Consider the following 14,729-nt stretch of genomic DNA (forward strand, 5'->3'; position numbering starts at 1 on the left):
AAATACAGTTGAAACAAAAACGGGGCTCGATGCCGAGTTTCCGGACACTGACCCAGGAAAATTAACCATCAAGGATTGGTGTGCTAAGTTTAGACGTCGTGAAATGAGCACCGAAGACGGTAAACACAGTAGACGTCCAAAAGAGAGTGTTACCGACGAAAACATTAAAAAAATGCACAAAATGATTTTGAATGAGCTTAAATTGAAATTGAATGAAATAGCAGCCACTCTAAAAATATCAGTTAAACGTGTACATCATATCAATCACGAATATTTGGGTATGAGAAAGCTCTGTGCAAAGTGGGTGCTCACATTTGACCAAAAACAACGACTAGTTGGTGATTCGGAGCAGTGTTTGAGCGTAATAAACCCGAGTTTTTGCGTCTATATGTGACAATGGATGAAACACGGTTCCATCATTTTACTCCGAAGTCCAAAGCGTAGGAAAATACAACAGTCGGCTGGCTAGTTTATGGCGTCTGTATTTTGGGATGCGCGTAGAATAATTTTCATTGACTACTTTGAAAAGGAGGGACCATCAACAGAGACTATTACATAGCGTTATTGGACCGTTTGAAGGATGAAATCGCCAAAAAACGGCCGTATTTGAAGAAAAAGAACGTGCTGCTTCACCAAGACATTACACCGTCTCACAAGTCAGTGAAAACGATGGCAAAAATCCATGAATTGGACTTCGAATTGCTTCCTCATCTACCGTATTCTCCAGATCTGGTCCCCAGCGACTATTTCCTATTCTCATATCTCAAAAGAATGCTCGCTGTATCACCCTTGAAGGGAATTATGTTGAATAAAAAAAAATGCCAAAAAAATGTGTTTTACTATGGTAGGCCGGGTACTTTTCAATTGACCTGTTATTATTAGATTCAATGTATAAATAGCAATCTTCTCGTAAACTTCTCGAGCATTGTTTCCCCTCAAATTAGATTATTCTGCTTGTTCAAATAACTGGATATTGAAAAAGTACCAAGAAAGAATGTTTCACAAGTCGAAGTGGCAAAGTAGTATGTTAATTATGAAAATAAGGTGTACCAATTTGTGAACATTGTCTCTCTATTAAATTTTGTATTACCCTAAAAACCATTATGTGTGGTTTTCATAACCCTTTTAGTAGTTCTTTAGTAAGATTAGATAGTATTTTAACTGTGATATCGAAATTTTGTATGCGTTTATTATGATATTTACGTAAATTTTATGTTGCGAGTTGTTTAGCAAGGGAAATTCGAAAGTTTTGCTAAATAACGTGATTAGGAATATATTTCAGTGCTTTGTCTAATCTTAATGCCATATGATTAAACCATATTCAAGATGGCTTTATTTAGTCATAATACGTTTTTAATACACGACAATTAGCTTCTAATAAGCAAATAATATTGGCAAATTAATTAAGAACATGCTATATATATTTAACATATGTTCAATATATGTAAATATCTTCTCAAGCAAACTTAGATATGTATTTCTTGTATAAATACGTGTAATAAATTTGTTTTTAAATAGATGCAGAATTATAAAAATAATAAGGATTTACGTTATAGATATTGTATATTTATGACCAATATTATAGGTCTAAGTTCGAAAAATCTAAAACCTCTAGGGTTAAGAAAAGCATTAGGACTCACGTAGTGTAATTCTCATTCATTTCTTATACTATATCTAGGTGCAACTGTACGAAAAATATCATATGAAGTTATTTTAATAATATTTTATATAATTATGTTCTCTCTTTCTCTCTTATATCCTGGTCCTTAGGTTTTCGTATAATAACACAACATATATATGTTGTAACCAATCATAATATTAAAATATAATAGTCATATTTACCTTTTATAAAACTACCATGATATTTCGCAGTACCGTGGTAAAAAACACCTATATTTTATTATGTATCAATAAATCCATAATAATCAATAAATGACTTTTATTAATTTCATAACAAAATAGATAACCTCAAGGTTGCCAACGCAATTCCTCGAGCTATTATAAAATCCTAAGAGCTTTTTTGTTAGCAGTTTGTTGTTTTAATAATCCCTCGTATTAAATACATATAAAGAATAAAATTATGTGTTAATAGGAAGAGCTAATTTATAATTCACGAGTATAGCATGTAATTAGTTTTGTACAAATATGTATTGCTGCATAAATAAAATTTCAAACCAACTAAACTAGCATCCAACCTCTCATATATTAATTCTGGATCAATATCTACTATTCACATTTTAGACCAAAGCAACAGATGAGTTGCAGATGCTGAATAGATAATTAAAGCAATAGCTGGTTCACAACACTGGAACGGAACACATGAAAAGCAGTATGTCCAATTCAAGTAAACGCTAGATGTAAAAAAAGACTAAAATATCAAAAAGCTCCTAAAAATACTTATTAATTAGGTTGCTATTAATTAATTTCTCCTAAAATAGATCTTAATAATTAAAAAATTAAACCACATTTTTGTAACATGCTTTGTAAAGGATTAATTAATGAGCACTGATATAGAGATAACATTTTAACTGTCCATAATATTTAACAGGTATGTTCCAAAGTGATTTAAACGCTGGGACATATAAAATATTTGAACTATGCGAGGACATTAGCTATAGAACCATAGAACAATTTATAAACTAGACCTGAAGGAGGTTATTTCTAAGAAAAAGTATGAGTAATAAAGTACGGTTCCGAGATGGGTGCTTATTATGGTGAAGCTTTTCTTTATTACTAAAGTCAGGTCAGTTACTCGACACATTTAAATTCGAAACCATCTAATTATAGGGTCCTATCGAACAATGAGAATAACATTTTCACCAAAATGTTGGTCAGTAAACGCAATCTAATACTTAATAACGCTTATTATATACTTACGTAATAACTAACAAGAAAAAATAGAATATGTAAAGCGTGTTAAATAGGATATGAGAAAACACAAAAATTATTCATAATTTACTAAACAGTCAAGAATTTCTATTTGTTACTAGTTTATGTAGATACGAAATAGAATAAATTCTCCCCTTTTAGATGAAAAAAAGATGTCTGTTGAACCGGAAAGAACCTCGACATCGAAAATGGTCATTATAATAGTCTTTCTAAGGCATACCCTTAGTATTAACATAGTTTTATATGATTTATCTCGAAAATTGCATCGTAGAAATCAAGGAGAGTTGATATGAATTTATGGCAGAACTTTTACTTCGCCTGAATATGGTACCCGAGTACCATCTTGTAAATCTATATTTATTTGATAATATAGACTTATATAGTTTCTTCGACTGTTAATTATATTATCATTGACCTAGTTTAATGCATGTTCATTGTGTTATGGCGTTTTGTCAAATTTTACGTCATAATGGGTTTAATTATTCAATGTATATATTTTACAGGAAAAATAACTGTGTATAGGTCAACATAAAATAAAATATCTCTATACAAACAAACTCTTGAACCCATGCAGACATAATAGCATTCAGGTACGATGTTGCGACAAGAAAGTAATCAGAAATACTGTTACTATTATTTAGGTTTTTGCAATGCATGCAGTATGGTAGTAAACCAAAGTCTCATCTATAATGATAAGACAAATCACAAAATCATTTTATTTAATACTTTTCTAAGCCGCTTGTCTGAAATATGTTGCTCATCTCGTCAAAACCCATTTTTATTCAAAAATAAACCTGGTTAAAGCAATACTCCATAGTTATATTATGAAATTATTATAATATTTAATAACATGATGGATTTCTAGAACTGCAGCTATTGCTCAATTCTTTCCTACTTATCTAGTTTCAGCCATCATACCTCTCATTACTTAACCGTCTGTTATTGTGGCAAAACGATTTAGGGAATAGGATAACGAGCGCACTTAATCTTCTTAATTGTTCGAAATTTTGGTTCAAAAGTCCGGCCTCAAGGTACCACTTAATATCTATTGAATAAAAATTGTTCTTTTCAAACGTTCTACTTGGAACCTTGGTACAGTTTGGTGCTCGAAAGGAGAATGTCGTAATAATAATAAACAATTAAACTTTCAAATGACTTTTTCAGCTATATTTAGATGTGATGGGACCTATTTAAAATATGTATGCGTCTTTGCGTTGAACGGTATTAAATTTAGTCGATTTTCTCTCAACGATAACGAAAAATGAGCGAACATTTGTATTACCCGTTAGAAATTTATATAACAAAACTTATATTAAACATTAAAATTAAAAAGAACCATTGCGGTGTTAATTACAGACACAGATGTTTTATGACAAATGTCTTAATGTAAAAATAAATAAAATAAGAATTACCGTAAGTTATATAATGTAATAAACTTCGGAGTAATTAAGATTTATTATTATTATAATTATTATACAAGATAAGGAAGAATAAGTATTTAGTTTTATGTAAAACAACAATGAAGTAAAGAGCAATACTGTATTATTTTATATCAGTAATATGTTATTAGTAAGTTAGCATTTTCACAGTACATTCGACTGATTTTTAATAATTTGGCTGTATGGTCCTAGCCGCGACCTTGAATTTTATGCTTATATAGATTTATATGTAATATATGTGGTTTTATGTTTTTTCGTTGTTTGCTTGTGAATTACTTTATATTGTAAATTAATATAATAGCATTTTGGAAACCTAGTTTTCGAGGGAAAAAAATAAAATTGTAAATAATAAATAGTAAGTTACTTTTGACTGGCATAATAGGTAATACTTTGGGCTGATGTAATAGGTAATACTTTTTAATAAACTTTCACGTTTTTTATCCAAGACTTTTGTTTGTCAAAACTTTTTTCCTAAAATCTTGAAAACTAAAAATAGGTTCCAAGGGTTTCAGAAATCGTATCGATTCCAAAAGATTTGAAGAAATTTTTGCAGTAACAGTTGTATAAAATATTAAATTTTTGTAATAAATACATTTTCTGATAGGAAAACTCTACTTTAATATTCTACAATTTATTTTGCTGGCTCTTAAGAAGAGCACCACAGTTTTTATTTGTTAACGAGTGGACTATCTTAACAGAATGTGTTCAACTTTTAAAGCCCATCGAAATAAGGACCACCGAGTTATCTGGTCAAAGATATCCCACGATGTCTTTAATTATACCGTTAAAAAGAGGACTGCAGCACTCCATCAAATCCAGAAATTTAACTAGTGAATGGGGAAAAAAATTTCAAAATTGTCTATTAGATGTCATCAATAAAAGACTGGCAATTTTAGAAATGAACACGATTCCTTTAAAATTATATTGTTTATTACATGTTAATAGAAATTCTTTTTTAAGCATTTATCTCCGTCCTTTCCTATCTTACAATTTATACAGACAAGAATTCGTACATCTTCGTCTGACATCACGAAAAAAAAACCAGTCGAACCGCGCATATGTCTAAAAATAGTAATTACTATTTTCAGTCGCTATTTTTTTGACTATCGACTGTTTCGACTGTTTTGTGGCTATCGACTGTTTTCAGTCTACTAAATTTGAGAAGGCTATATGCACTTCATCAGTATGGTATCTTACTGCTATTAATCAGCCTGTGGAACAGTTAACTGGCGAAAGCAAAATATCAGATCAGGAGAGAAAAAATACACACAGTTGAGAAGGAATAGGTTTCAAGGTCCAAGGTCAGTTTATTGTGTTATTATTGATTACAAGGCAATATAGATAATTTTTAAAAAAATTAAACTTTATTTTTGATTACCAAATATTGTATAGTTGAAAAGATTAGGTTGACTATGGAGTGGAAATTTCTGAGGTTAGTCTTTCAAATAAATATTTCAACCCCACAATACTCAACTAATGTAGGTTGAATTTAATTAAACTATATAAATTAGTTCAAATAAAGCAAGTTTAGGTTATTAATATTTATCATAGAAACTGTTATAGACAAAATAACAAGTACAAGTGCAGTAAAAGATAGAAAAGAACTGTTTTTGGTATAGCTTTGACACCAATTTAGTGATAAAACTATTTTTTGCATAATCATTACAACAAATTTATGTTTGCTTCATGGGCTCAACTTTAAAATGTGTTGTCTTTGAAGATTGTTATTGAAACAAACTATGTAATCCTCATTTTAGACCATCACATCAACTAGTAGATCAATTAAAACTAACAGTGTTTGCCAGTTAGATATGTTACACTAAGAGTCATCTACCATTCTAAAGAAAACAATCTTTTACAGGTCCTAATGAGTACACATGTGTGTTATATTATATTAATATATTTTTAGGAAGTTGGACCCCATTTTGGATTCCTATGGCTGATCACTGCCCTGCTCCCAAAGACAACTAAAGATGATGTCTTTCATTACTAGTACCGCTACTACTGTTACTAACAGGCAATATTTTATGTCTTTTGTAATTTATCTTTGGGGCATGAGTTGCATGTCTATCATCTTATAACATGGCTCAGTTTATTTCAGGTGACAATTTAAAAAACGTCTCAAATCGTCTTTCTAAACTCTCTAAGTGATGTAGTAACAGTGAGGTGCCTGAAATTATAATCCTGCAGCCGCTCTAACCTGGTTTTTAAAACATTAAAAATGTTAAACATTAAAGTAGGCACAAGTTTGCCAGAGTAATTGGTGCCTCGAATGTTATCTAAATATGCAGGAATTGTTTTCAATACTTCTGTGAATTCCTCAAGTTATTCTAGTTCTATGGTTGGGAAAGTGTTAGTCTTACCCAAATATTATTAAATAAAAAAAAATAAAGTCATTTTATTTTGGTTTACTTCTCATAAACTGCACAATAGAATCGTAAATAGAGATCCATCTTGTGCGATAGAGATATATTAACTGATGACCAAAACAGTATTTTTTTACTTCAGCAGATTTGGACTAAAAGATACAAACAAACTGATGTTCAAATTTGTATTTAAAACATATTTCAGATTCCATTTTTAAGAAGTACTTGAATTATAAATACCAAATATGTATTTGTATTCCAATTACAAATAATTCAAGTATTGCTCATCTTTGAATAGGAGGACCGTGTTGTCATCTTGACCAAAGTAAGTAGTATTTTTAGTTTTTTTTTAATTTGTACAAGATCTTTAATAATGATTAAATATATGGCGAAAATAATTACATCATCTGGTAGATAGATAAAGATTGCAGTGGACACAATTATAACATTCCGGACTGATACTGATTAAGATAATGAGTCACAATGTGAAATATAAAAAAATCTATATTAGTTTCCAAGCGATCTACCATAAAAATATTACGAACGCTTGGAGGAGAATTCTTACTAGGCATACATAACGTACTCTCGCGTAGAAAAAGAAACAGAACGATTTCCGCAACGCGAGAACGTCATTGAACCGTCGATTTATTGTGTCGATATCGAAATCGATTTATTTTTCTACTGTGAATCTAGCCTTAGAACGGTCTCGCGCGCTTACGTCATCGTCCAGTCTTTCGTTTGGTCGTTCAGGCAGAGACGACAGTGGCGTGCGTGCGGATCGGTTAGAACTGCTCATGCGCATTTATTTTGACAATTCGTTTGTTGCTCTTTACGAGAGTTACGGTTAGGAGTACGATTTGTTGAGGTAATATAATTATTTAGTATTTAATAAACAAAATTAGCAGCTGACAATGCGAAAATAAGTGTGTAAGGTGTTAGTAAAATGTTATGTTTTAATGAATTGTAGTCTAAGCTAGATAAAAGTTGAATAAACCGGGCCATAAAAGCTCTTGTGATCATATCCTGTTAAAAAAGAACATTCAAGGCAAAAGGAAAATAAAATAATCTGGAACTAAGTACGTAAGTGAAAGAAGAAATGAGAAAAGAGATGATTTAAGCAGCTAGTGGATGTGTATATTACAAAATTATAAGAGCTGAGGAAGTTTAATTTTCAAATTATTTTTACCTATAAGATGAAGCCAGAATAGGAATCATTGCTCATTGCTTCCGAAAAAGTGCTGGAATCAACACAAACAGGGCAATAGAGTCTTTGAACAATCTCTAAAAAGAAATACCCTAAAGAGGAATACTAGAATAACTGTTGGAAAAGTATTACTATATGGTCTGAGGTGAAGTAAGAAAAAGAATTTTGGATATTGAAGGTCCAAATGCTAATAACTACCAAGAAAGAATAATCATCAGAGGCCACAAAACGCCCACAAAAGAATTCACAAAAAGTAAATATATAATTCATACAGTTTTAGAGCTGGTTAAAGTATTCTGGTTTTTGTTCTAATTATATTATTCAGTATCTTACTTAGATTTATTGTTGGGAACAACCGACTGAAATCGAATATCGACTGTTTAGTATATAACTACTTTTTACTATCGACTGTTTCAGTCGCAATCTTTTGGTTAGACTTCTTTTACTACTTTTTGCCAGTGACTGTTTCAGTCGACTGTTTTCAGCCGCTATTTTCGGTCCGACTGATTTTATTACTATTTACTATCGACTGTTTCAGTCGTGTACTTTTAGTTACTATTATGGTTCTACTAGTTTCATTCGATTTTTAACGTTGTTAAAATGTACCCAATTTATGCTTACATAGATTTATATGTAATAAATATTTATATGTATTTTATTTTATGATGTTTTTCGAATAAAAAAACAGTCGAACCGTGCATTTGACTGAATATAGTAATTACTATTTTCAGTCGCTAGTTTTCTCCATCTGATTACAGGCCTATCAGCCTTCTCAGCGCCATTTCGAAGCTTGCCGAGAGGGCAATACTCTACGCTCTCAACTCTTTCACAAAGGAAAACAACATCATTCCAGATGAACAATTCGGCTTTCGCGCTCACCACTCATCCGTCCATCAAGCTTCCCGTCTGGCTGCACACATCCATCATGCTCTTGACCAACGTAAAAAGCTTGGAGCAGTTCTTCTGGACCTAACCAAAGCCTTCGACAAGGTCTGGCACGACGGATTGTTCGCAAAGTGCGTGCGGTTAGGCCTCCCAGAAGACCTAACCGCTCTCATCAAGTCCTATCTCTCGGACAGATCTTTCCAGGTCAAGATCAGGGCGTCACTTTCCAGTCGTAAACAAATCGATGCTGGCGTACCTCAAGGTTCCCCGCTGGCCCCAGCCTTATTTAATCTCTTTATTTCAGATATGCCGAGAAAAGAGCATATTGACGTCGCCTTTTACGCTGACGACACTGCTTTCTTCACGGCCGCCAGGTTCGAAGTTACAATTCATGAGCGTTTACAGAAGCAGCTCGATCATGCGGTCAAGTGGTTCAAATTCTGGAGGTTGCAAATCAACCCCCTGAAAACCCAGGCCATCATTTTCCACAAGAAGCGTTACGCACTGCGCGTCTCGCAACTTAAGATCGACACCGCAATAATTCCATGGCTGGATAACGTCACGTACCTAGGTCTTCACTTCGACCGGCGGTTCGGTTGGCATTCCCAAATCCAGAAAGCAATCCAAAAAGGTTCGGGGATAGCAAACCTGCTATCTCCTCTGATCTGCCCTTCTAGCAGGCTTCCCATCTCCATCAAATGCTTATTTTACAAGATGTTAATTCGGTCCGTACTCCTCTACGGATCTAATGTCTACTTCAAGTTTGTTACACCCAACCAGGTCAAACGGCTTCAAGTTTTCCAAAATAAGCTCCTCAGGAGAATATTAAACGCTCCATGGTTTGTCAGAAATAATCAAATCCATAGGGAAACTGACACTCCAGAAATCAAGCACTTCATATCTCAATCATTCCACAAACAACAACTCAGCTCAAGTTCTTCTGAAAACGCGCTTGTTCGCGAGCTGGTCGACATGCTGGGAGCTTAGCACCTCGTCACCGCTAAGCTCTCCCCCTTTTTCAGGCTGAAACGACCTCATCCGTCGCTACAGTCATAACTTTTGCCCCCATACAACAGTACCCAGTTGTGTGTTAACTCAGGTTCGCGAATCAATAGAATCGCCGGGCTCTCGTGCCCAATAACGGCTGCCCGATCAGCGGGTGCCATATCCCCAAATTTAATGCAGTAGCAGTAGTGATCCACAGGGGTCAACTGTGAGGCGGTTTCGGTTTAGTGTATTGGTAAGCCCAGAGGCAGTCCCACATAACCCGGTCCAACTTGTCACTCCAGGGCAAGTCTCCGCGACCAGGTATGCGTCATGCATTCCACCGCCTGGTTTTTAGGCCAGAACAAAAAAAAAAAAAAAGTCGCTAGTTTTTTGACTATCGACTGCTTCGACTGTTTTGCGACTATCGACTGTTTTCAATCGATAGTTCCCAACGCTACTTAGATTGCTTTTTGGTTTGTTTTACATTTTTTTGGTTACATTTGTTATACGATTATTCTGCACTATATATTTGCCCTGGAGAGTTATATAAACCGAAAGAAATAATAAATCACAAAGCTTAAAATCGTATGTTATCAATTTATTTCAAACTTTCTATTAGCTATATCTTATATTTACACTATCCCAAAAATGCATGACATTTCATTTAAACATCTACTTTTTGATGATGTACTCATCTACTCTTGAAGTATCTGGAAAATCAGGAAGTTATATAGTATGACCATTCTTCATTCTTACTTTTGCTACAGTCTTCAAACAAGTTCTGTTTTCATGTTATCTAAAACAAATATACCCTCGTTCGATAGATAATTTGTTCCTGCAAACTTAGTGTTCACATCTTAAACATTTATTTTCGCATTGTCAACTGATAATTACATAATAAATAATTATATTAATACAACAAACTTTTTTTGGTGACAAAAATTAACCTAAAAATGACTGCCTAAACACAGCTATAGTAAACAGTAACGCGTGGCTGAAATATGTTAATGTAATTCACAACACATGCGCATGAGCAATACTGTCCAATCCGCATGCACGCCAATGTCCTTTTACTGTCGTCTTTTGGAGAGCAAGCCAAGCCACGGTTCCGAGCCATATGTGATATACATTTCAGTTTTCCGATGTCTTAACAGTTCCTCGCTACCGCGCGTAGTTCCACTAAGATTGGAGATATCGGTTGATTGAAGATACGGTGAACTGTCCATATAGACGTAGTGACTTCGACGTTTGACCGTTCTTTACGATACCGCGGCGAAACAATGGAGAATTTTCTTTATTTCAGCTTATAATGAACGGTTATAATCTTGGTGTAATGCGCTTGTTAGAGTGTGAAATGGGCCTGCTGCAATAGCGCTCTCGGTGGAATTTATTTTATTAGAAAAAGATCCAGTAGGTGGCCATATCTCTTTACGAGTTTATCTTTCATACCGGTATCAGTTTCTGCGATACCAGTAACAATCGATTAGATTCTTGAAAGAAAAGAAGATAGTTTTGTTAAAGTACTATTATATTTTTTGTTGCTATTTTCTTCCAATAATGATGTAAAATAAATATAAGAACAGAATTTGTTTTATAACATCTTTATTAGATACGCTTAGTACAATCTTAATTATAAATTAATTTATTACTACATTTTATTTGTACTTGGATTAATTCACAAGCAAGACGAGTGCGAGAAAATACATCAATAAGTATTCCTCAATTATAAAATTATAATAACTTATAGCTATAGTTTACACTAAAGGTATATTTTATGTAAGTTCGTATAGTTTGGTTCGCTTCAATCTCCTTACATCCTGCGCGCTGTCCAATAGTTGGATTGCTTCCACGTTAGTATGATTTAGTAATTTTCTTTCGTGTTTAAAGGCGAAATGCTGGAAAACTTCGCAAATCCATTTAATTTCCAGGTCATCATGCAGTTCTTCGTTCCTTACGTAGCGATAAGCATTGCTAATCAATCAAAAAACCTTGTTTTGACAGCGTTGGATGACTAGTTGATTTGAATTTTTAGGGAAACCCCATATTTGCACCCCATAGATCCAAATTAGCTTTATAATTGTCTTACAAATCAACCTTTTTGATTTTAGATCAAGTTAAAGGTATTTTCCCACTAACCAGTATAGTTTTATTTTGATTCTAATGTGTTTTGCTTTTTGTCTAACATGATGTTTAAGAAAAGAATAAATAAAAAAATTGAACCATCATGATGAAGGATTGTATTAGGTGCTTGCTGGTGATGAACATACAAGGTATAAACTGTTGTATTTGATGATTTTGATATTTCTCCGAATAAAATTACTGTTTTCCTTTTAGTACTATTGAGTATTGTTTGAGTTTCTAATTACGGAACGCTCAAAATTTCATTTTCAACCTTCCTTATTTTAGTTCTTTAATTAGAAGAAATCTACTACCGAAACTCATCAAACACCTTTCGAAGTATATTGTGATACTGCTCCGTCGTGTCTTAATTTGTCAGCTGCGGTTTCATCCACTTAAAAGTGATAATTTTCATGTCATTGTCATAAAACCGCTTTAATTTATTTCAAAACTTATTGAACTCAAACTCAGCTCAAATTCTTAAAGCATATTTTGACAGCAGCTTATGAAAATGGTTTCATTACTTGCCAGGCAATATAGGAAAATGTATTGGATAATTGTAAGAAAATCACAATTATCACTACATAATAAATTGCTATTATATAAGGAAATACTGAAACCTATATGGACATACGGAGTTCAATTATGGGGATGTTTCGCGAAAACGACAAGTACAATACTAGTTTTTCAGAACAAAGAAAGAAGTGTTGTAGATGCAGCAAGATACTACATGATTGATCACTTACACCGAGACCTTCTGATACCGACTCTCACTCAGGAAACCAAGACAAAAGCATTTGATCTTGTGTAGTGTAGTGTAGTCAGATGCATTTAATATAAAAACAGCAGTGTTAATACATAAAACTTATTACACCAGAGACTAAAATTGGGCCGATGGGCCTCTTTACATAGATACCTTGACTTAAGTTATTGTAAAGATAAATTGTAGGTTAGTTGTCAACGACTAGTAACGATGTAAAAGTAAATTTAAAAAAATACTTGGTAGCCAAGAAGCGAATAATTTTGTGTGGCATTCGACTGGCTTGATCACGATAATCCCAAACGCAAAAAGAAAAGAATCATCCAGCTGACAGTGAAGCGAAATATTCATTATGTGGTGTTATCTGAATATCTATTGTTTTCGGCATTTTCAAACAAAGTAATATCATATATAACGCAGCAACTTAAAATTTATCAAAATAAAGGGCTAAAATAATGTGTGTCGGTTTCTAACCTGTAATAATTATTAAAATATTAGTTATATTTTGAATAATTTAGCGTGCATCTGACAACCGGACGACGACCAGCTGTCAGACGTATGCAAAATTCTTGAAAGCAATAGTGATAAGAGGTTTTAACTGGTACCTATAAATTATTACGTATAATTGTATAATTAACTATAGATTTGAGATATATTATAATGTTAAAATAAGTTATAGTTGGTAACATTTTTGTTCAATTATTTTATTTAGATTGGAATTTTTTTGTATGTCAAAGCCAAAGTGAATTAAAACTCAGAGTTGATGCGGCAACATCGTAATGTTTTAACGTCACAAATATCTACGACGCATTAGTAAAAAAAACTTTGAATATACTATACTTCCATTTCCACGTTTCTATGATTTAGTAATCTTATTCCTCATTTAAGGCAAAATGTTGGATCACTTAGTATTAAATAATATATAATCTCACTTCATATTCTCCAAATTTTTGCAAGAATCGCTGTATCAACATTAATCCAAGTTTAAGATATGAGGTTTCCTTCTTCCAATGATTTTACTAACTTACGATTTTATTTAACAAACGAAAATTCACTATATTAAAGGAAAACAACAACTTCACCTACACTCGAATGCTATAAAAGTAACAAAAAAAAACGCTCTGAAAGCCAGTTTAAAGATATTATAAAGACAATAACCTGAAATATCAAGGTTGTTTTATATTAACGCTGTTACAAAAAAAATCAAAGGTTATACGAGAGTTATTAATTTACAACAATATTTGATAACAAATTGTACGGTTTTGTGTTACGAAAAAAATGCATTTAAAAAACGATTAATCATGGGATATATCCTGAAACCTATTTCGTTATTAACATCGAATTCAGCTCATGTTTGTTTCACTCGATTGGCAGTATGTGGCGTATTTTGAAACACACGATATTTGATTTGTTACAAAAAAAGGTAATTTTTTTAGAGCAAGGATTTTTGAGTTTTAATCATATCGATAGTAAATATCTAGCGATTTAATGTTACAGTTTATTTTATAACATAAACATTAAGATAGCTAGCAATTTTTCTATTCATTATGATGCTTTTTATTCTTTGGTAAGACGATTTGTTTTGATAGTTTTCGACAGCTTTCACTAGCGTTTAGAGAAATTTTACATCCATTTTGAGTTCAAGTTTAGCTTCCTCCTATATTTCTACAAAATTGAGAACACTGAACACTCTCTACTATAAAGCTCCCTGCGTTCATTTTTCAAATGTTAACAATTTAGCTGACAACTCATTCTTCAACTCAATTAATGAGGGTTTCGAGATATTATTTCGCAGTAATCCGGCCAGTGATGTGAATTAGATCATCAGTTAAAAACATCTCCTATGATGGAGTGTAAGAAACAGAGAGTTTTAGATTGTAGGGTGCTCTTATATATCCGTTTATAAAATAGTTACCTTACTGCACATTGCTAGAAGTGCTATAGAGATAATAAGAGTCTGTTAACAGTAGCGTCAGTATATATCATAGTTTGGTTCTGTATAGATTGTTTTAAAATACAATAACTTGTCAATTCTCTCTATACTTGTAGCCATATTATAAACTATATTATTATCCACAACA

The 14,729-nt window shown here is 32.7% G+C and overlaps 1 protein-coding gene across 2 annotated transcripts in view; it reads right to left on the minus strand.

Annotated features, from left to right (window-relative positions):
- Nucleotides 1–14,729, minus strand: part of Shrm (Shroom) — a 536,569-nt gene that overhangs the window by 171,496 nt on the left and 350,344 nt on the right. The window lies entirely within an intron of this gene.

Source organism: Rhynchophorus ferrugineus, unplaced genomic scaffold (assembly GCF_030347505.1).
Source record: "Rhynchophorus ferrugineus isolate W39M unplaced genomic scaffold, kcgeb_rfMv2 rfM6, whole genome shotgun sequence".
In the NCBI taxonomy this organism is placed as follows: Eukaryota; Metazoa; Arthropoda; class Insecta; order Coleoptera; family Curculionidae; genus Rhynchophorus; species Rhynchophorus ferrugineus.